The sequence below is a fragment of the Apium graveolens genome, chromosome 2 (assembly GCF_009905375.1).
Source record: "Apium graveolens cultivar Ventura chromosome 2, ASM990537v1, whole genome shotgun sequence".
Taxonomy (NCBI): domain Eukaryota; kingdom Viridiplantae; phylum Streptophyta; class Magnoliopsida; order Apiales; family Apiaceae; genus Apium; species Apium graveolens.
In genome coordinates, this window is record NC_133648.1 from 16382742 (window position 1) to 16390011 (window position 7270).

General features: G+C 38.7%; 1 non-coding gene across 1 annotated transcript; it reads right to left on the reverse strand.

Moving 5' to 3' along the window:
• Positions 1-4637: 4637 nt before the first annotated feature.
• Positions 4638-4744, reverse strand: LOC141710380 (small nucleolar RNA R71). The gene has a single exon (XR_012570904.1). It is a non-coding gene; the product is annotated as a small nucleolar RNA R71 (small nucleolar RNA).
• Between the last annotated feature and the right edge of the window lie 2526 nt (positions 4745-7270).

Here is a 7270-nt window from a genome sequence, read left to right on the forward strand (position 1 = left end):
CTTGTCAGGGGGTGCACCTAAGAATGCATAACCCAAGTGATCTGGTAGTGGGTTGTGCTCTCCTGAGAAATTTTCATCTCTGCTAACCCAAGAGAATCGAATGGCATATCCAATTTCCTCTTTCATGGAGGTGCATTGAAAACCTACAATTGCTCTGCTCCTTCTTCATCTTCAATAATTGATTCCCCTATTAAGAATCTCTTCAAGGTATCTGACTTTGGCACTTGCTCAAGCTCCGAATTCACTATAAAATCGACCATCTCTACTTTAAAGCACTCCTTTTTAGCTATGGGCAACTTTATTTCCTTGAACACATTAAAAGTGACCTTCTGATCATGAACCTTCATCGCGTGGCCACGCTGACATTCTGGAAAAATTTTGACATTTCTTATTTTCGCCGTATCTTGAGTTCTGCTCGTCAGAATTAGGCAATTCAACTGTCCACGTGAAGCTAACGAGATTCTCTACAACTTGAGAATGGCCTAGGATTCTAATTATGATCTCTTTTCAGCATGTTTCCTTGAAAACCTCCTTTCTTCATTTAACTAATGCCTGAAATGCAATAACACAAAAACACATCAAAAATACCAACAACTTGAGTCCAAAACACCAATATACATGTCATTGCAACTAGCTAATCGTTCCATCGCTTATCTGCGAGGAATAGTGGAGGATGTCTTGGTTAAGGTGGATAAGCTCATCTTTCCTGTTGATTTTGTCATTTGAGACTTTGAGGAAAATAAGAAGATTCCCATTATCTTGGGAAGACCATTCTTGGCTATTGGCCGAACTATGATTGATATGCAAAAAGGAGAGCTTACGATGAAGGTTCACGATCAAAAGGTCACTTTTAATGTGTTCAAGGCAATAAAGTTATCCACAACTAAAGATGAGTGCTTTAATGTAGAGTGGGTCGACTCTGTCATGAATTCAGAGCCTGAGAAATTGCCAAAGTCAGATACCTTAGAGAGATCCTTAATAGGGGAATCAGTTATTGAAGATGAAGAAGGAGCAGAACAACTACAGGTTTTGAATACACCTCCATGGAAGAGAAACTTGGATATGCCATTCGATTCTCTTGGGTTAACAGAGCTGAAAATTTCTCAAGAGCGTATCGAGTCGTCTATTGAAGATGCTCCAACACTTGAGCTCAACCCACTACTAGATCATTTGAGTTATGCATTCTTAGGTGCACCCCCTAACAAGGGGTTGGGATATACTTTTGATGATGTAGAGGGTGACCGGCCGGTTTTTCCCATGCCTACAGATAGTTATTCTCATGCACAACAAGAAGTTGATAGGACTAGTGTTGGTGATGCGCAGTACAGGCGATTGACTAGGAGTATGGAGGCCATGCACGACATTCACCTTTATTTTGCTGCGGATTTCACAAACGCTCTGGGCACTATTTTTGGAGCCACTGGTGTCGAGGTTGATTGGCCACCTGATCCTCCACCCAAGGACGGTGATCTTTCTGTCGACTAGGTGCCTGAAATCCTTATTATTACCTTTAATAAGGACATTAAAAATTTTAAGTTTGGGGGTGATAATGTAAGGATTAGTGTGTTATGTCCATATAGTTCATATAGATTCATATTGCATATTTAGTTGTAGTTCATTCATATTTTTGCATGATTTTTCATGTAGGACATATTTGTTTGTGTTATTATGCGAGTCCATATAGTTGCATTTGTATGCATATAACATGATCCCTTAGGTTGAGCTATTTTTGATTGATTGGTTGATGTTGATGTGAGAGCAGTGATGACGAATAGAGGGATCTTTAAGTCCTAATGAATTGATTTGCATGCCAGAAATAAATATTTTGATAAAGTCTTATAGGGTTGCTTTAGAACTAGATCATGATCATAATTTTTTATTTGTTGAGATTTAATCACTTGGATATATTTAGAATTTTTGCTATTCTCGTAATGATAAAAAATGCTGAATTTTAAACTAGAGAAAAGCTTGGATTTCATTCCTAGTTTTAAATAAGGCTAGGCATCAAATGGCTAGTAGCCGGCTCATAATTTATGAGTAGTCTAGGGTTGAATGAGATGGAGTGAAACGCACTCATTCAGAAATTGTTGAAAAATGAAAAAAAATAGAGAAAAAAAAGAAAAAAAGAAAAGGAAAAAAAGTATGTGTTTATGCATAATTGATCAAGAGTGAGCTCATTAATACTCGAGTTATTAAGTTCTAGGGGACTTTATGCCTAGTGACCTAAGGTTTTTATAGTCTGGGATCCGCTAACATAACGCTCGCTACATGGGTATTATTGTATATGTCTTTTGGGACCTCATTCATTGCACGGTCAAGTAAGCATCTTTGTTATGTGTTTAATAATAGCATGAATCCTTGTATAACTCTAGTAGAAAGGAGGTGTTGTGAGTCATTATGCGTTTAACGTCTATTCTGTTTATAAACTTGTGACTGTTTTGATGAAAGATAAGTTATGGTTATTGATCTAGTGTCGAGAGTATATCTTTTAAGCATCCACACACGCACGTTTCTGGTTTGTGAGTTGGTTTGTGGGATTTATCCAAGCTCTATTTTGGGTCATTACATTCTTAGAGATGTTGGCTTATTCATTTGGTTATGGTTATTCTGAGGGGATCAATTGCATTATCATTTAGTTGCATTCACGTAGTTGCATTCATGCATTAGGTTTGTTTTGTATTTTTGAGTCTGTTTATGCTTGAGGACAAACATCGATTCAAGTTTGGGGGTGCGATAAGTGGATTTTATATCTACTTGGAACGCTTCATTTCAGGCTTAAGTTGGTGTTTTGGACTCAAGTTGTTGGTATTTTTGGTGTGTTTTGGTGTTATTACATTTCAGGCATCAGTTAAATGAATAAAGGAGTTTTTCAAGGAAATATGCTGGAAAGAGATCAGAATTGGAAGCCTATGCCATTCTCAAGTTGTATAGAATCTCTTTAGCTTCGCGTGGGCAGTTGAATCGCCTAATTCTTATGAGCAGAACTCAAGATACGGCCAAAATAAGAAATATCAGAATTTTTCCAGAATGTCAATGCGGCCGCGCCAGAAGGCCGCGCCCGGTTTCTGCCCCAGAATCCTGATTTTAGTCGAAATTGAATATTTTGAGAGTCCTGATCATCCCGGAGCCAATATATACCCATAAAAATGTTATAAACAACAAGGAGACCTGGGAGAGCAATAAGAAGACCTAGAGAGCACGAGGAGGCTACGAAGAAGAAGACTCTTGTTTTCTTCAATATAGTGGATACTTGGATGCTTGTTTTCGATTTGTCTTTGAACCCTAGCACTCTTATATTATTTATTATCATGCTTTCATTGGAACCCATGGTGACAATGAGTTCAGTTATGAACTAATCGTTATCTTGCGGTTCTAACGGATTTACTTATGGATTTCTATAGTTAATTTGTTTCAATATCTTGGTGTGTGGTGATTGATTGATATCCTAGTATTGGTTATGCTTATTCGTCATATGTGCGTAGCTAACATATAAGATAGCGTTTTAATCTCTATTGAAGCGATAGTGAATATAGAGATTTAGAACATGCCATGCTAGCATAGGTTCATGTCTTCGTTATACATGATTCGTAGATAATTTTAATCATCTTACTTGCCCTATGTAATCATGATAGATAACTTGCTCATTAAACTTTTATGTTGTCAAATTCTATAGACATATAGGGTCTCAATATAATTGGTGTCTACTCAGCTTCTATCTCTTTTGTGGATGTCTGGTAGTAGGGTATTCGTACAACGACATTACGTTTACTAGTTTCGTGGTATCTGATTAGTGTCATCACCGTTGCATGCCAAGGTCAAGAACAATGACTTTGAATGAAGTAGTAATGAAGTTAGAATCCCATGTTTGTCATATATATTAATTCAACCCCAATTCTCTTAGTTAATGTTATTTAATATAATCTCTTAGTTTAATCAAAACCCAATTTTTTATTTGTCTTAGCATTGAATGATAACCATACCATTGTTGCATAAGTGCATAAATTGAACTTAACCTAAACCAGTCTCTGTGGGAACGAATCTGGTCTATATCTTATACTACTTGCGAACGCGTATACTTGCATAAATTTTAGCGCGTGTTTTCTCCCTAACAAGTTTTTGGCGCCACTATTGGGGACTCGGTGTTAATTTTTAGTTTATGTGCTTGTCATCAGTGGTCGTTAAAGTTCATTGACTCAGATTCTTTTACTTTCACAGTTTACTTATTTGTGTTTCAGGTACTCATTACAATGGGAGATCCAGTAGCATGAATGAAAGCATTGATGGATTTTTCTCAACCCAAGATCAATGATATTCAATCTAGCATTGCCATGCCAGCTATCACAACTAATACCTTTGAGATCAAGCCTGACATAATTTAGTGGGTGCAGAATTCAATCCAGTTTGGGGGTTCTCCAATGGAAGATCCCAATATGCACATTAGGGATTTCATTGAGATCTGCGACACCTTCAAGTTCAATGGTGTTTCTGAAGATGCTATAAAGCTGAGACTTTTCCCATTCTCTCTGACGGATAAAGCTAAGTGCTGGTTACATTCTCTATCAGCAGGTTCCATCACCACTTGGGAGGATTTTGCTCAGAAGTTTCTAACTAAATTCTTCCCAATGGCGAAGACATCTGCAATCAGAAATGCTCTTACTCAATTTACGTAACAATCGGTAGAATCTCTATGTGAAGCTTGGGAGGGCTACAAGGAGATGCTTAGGAAGTGTCCTCATCATGGAATGCTTGATTGGATGATCATCAATTGCTTCTATAACGGGTTGGGAGCACAGTCAAGACCCATGCTCGACGCAGCATCAGGTGGAGAATTATGGGAAAAGAGCTATAAGGAAGCTTATAACCTAATTGAACTAATGGCTGTTAATGAATATCAGTATCCAACCCAGAGATTACCAAATGGCAAGGTAGCAGGAGTTCTTGAAGTGGATATAGCTACGGCTATCATTGCTCAACTAATGGCGTTGTCTATGAAGATCGATTCTCTGGCTAACTATGGTGTGAATCAGATAACTAGTGTTTGTGAGCTGTGTGCAGGTTCACATGCGACGGAGCAATGCGTTATATCTAGTAAATCAGCTCAGTTTGTGAGCAACTTTCAGAGATCGCAGCAACCAGTTCCAGATACTTATCATCCTGACAACTGGAATCATCCTAAGTTCAGCTGGAGCAACAATCAGAATACGATGCAACCGCCGTTCCAGCAGTTTGAAAACAAGCAATTTAATCCTCCTGATTTTCAGCAACAACTCGCACCAATAAAACAACTCCAACTTCAAACTCATGAAGGTGTAGGTCTATATTCGAAAGAAAAATCTGACTTGGAGTTGAGACTTATGTGCAAAAACCAGGCTCTTATATGTCAAAGCTAGACTGATTCTATCAAGATTCTGGAGAACCAGATAAGACAAATTGCTAACACCTTATTAAATTGACTACCAGGATCGCTTTCTAGTGATACAGAAGTTCCAGGTAAGAGGGAAGCAGAAGAGCAGGTTAAGGCAATTACATTGAGGTCTGGGAAGGTTGCAAGCCCTAAAAAATCTCAAGTTCCAGAATCTGAAGTTTTGACTGAAGAAGATGTGCAGAAGGAAGCAGTAGTGGAATCAAGAAAGAAAAGTATGGAACACACTCCTCCTGAGGATAATATAGGGGAGAAACAAGTCTATCCTCCACCTCCTTTTCCTAAGCGGCTGTAGAAGCAAAAGTTGGATAAGCAATTTGCTAAGTTTCTAGAGGTGTTCAACAAACTTCATATCAACATACCTTTCGCATAAGCTCTTAAACAAATGCCTAGCTATGTGAAGTTATGAAAGGTATTCTCTCTCGAAAAGTGAAGCTCGATGACTTAGAGACCATTGCTCTTACGGAGGAATGCAGTGATGTGCTGCAACAGAAGTTGCCTCCAAAGCTTAAAGATCCCGGAAGCTTCACTATTCCTTGCACTATTGGAACCTTGTCGTTCAACAAGTGTTTATGTGATTTGGGAGTTAGCATCAATCTGATGCCCTTGTCTATCTTCAAGAAGCTTGGTATGCCTGATCCAAAACCAACATTCATGTCATTGCAACTAGATGATCGTTCCATCGCTTATCCACGAGATATAGTGGAGGATGTCTTGGTCAAGGTGGATAAACTCATCTTCCCTGCTGACTTTGTAATTCTTGATTTCGAGGAAGATAAGAAGATTCCCATCATCTTGGGAAGACCATTCTTGGTTACAGGCCGAACTATGATCGATGTGCAAAAAGGAGAGCTTACGATGAAGGTTCATGATCAGAAGGCCACTTTTAATGTGTTCAAAGCAATAAAGTTACCCACAGCTAAAGAGGAGTGCTTTAAAGTAGAGTGGGTTGACTCTATCGTGAATTCGGAACTTGAGCAATTGCCAATTAGATACCTTAGAGAGATCCTTAACAGGGGAGTCTTATAGTAAAGATGAAGAAGGAGCAAAACAACTGCATGTTTTGAATGGACCTCTTGGGAAGAGGAAGTTGGATATGCCATTCGATTCTCTTGGGTTAGCAGAGCTGAAAATTTCTCAGGAGCGTCTCGAGCCGTCGATTGAAGAAGCTCCCACACTTGAGCTCAACCCACTACCAGATCACTTGAGTTATGCATTCTTATATGCGCCCCATGATAAGGGGTTGGAAAATATTTTTGAGGATGTAGATAGTGGCCGTACGGATCCTCCCATGCCTATAGAGGGTTCTTCTCATGTGTAGCAGGCAGTTGATAGGACTGGTGTTGGTGATGAGCAGTACAGGCGATTGACTAGGCGTATGGAGGCCATGCACGACATTCACTATCATTTTGATGTGGATTTGACATACGCACTCGGTACTGTTTCCTAAGACACTGGTGTCGAGGTTGATTGGCCACCTGATCCTCCACCCGATGATGGTGATCTTCCCGCTAACTAGGTTTTCCTGAAATCCTTATTATTACCTTCAATGAGGACATTGAAAATTTTAAGTTTGGGGGTGATAATCTAAGGATTACTAGTGTGTGTTATGTCCATATAAATTCATATTGCATGTTTAGTTATAGTTCATTCATATTTTTGCATGATTGTTCATTTAGGACATATTTGTTTGCATGTTTGTTTGTGTTATTGTGTGAGTCCATATAGTTGCATATGCATGCATATAACATGATCCCTTAGAGTGAGCTATTTATGATTGATTTGTTGATGTTGATGTGAGTGTAGTGATGACGAATAGAGGGATGTTTAAGTCCTAATGAATTGATT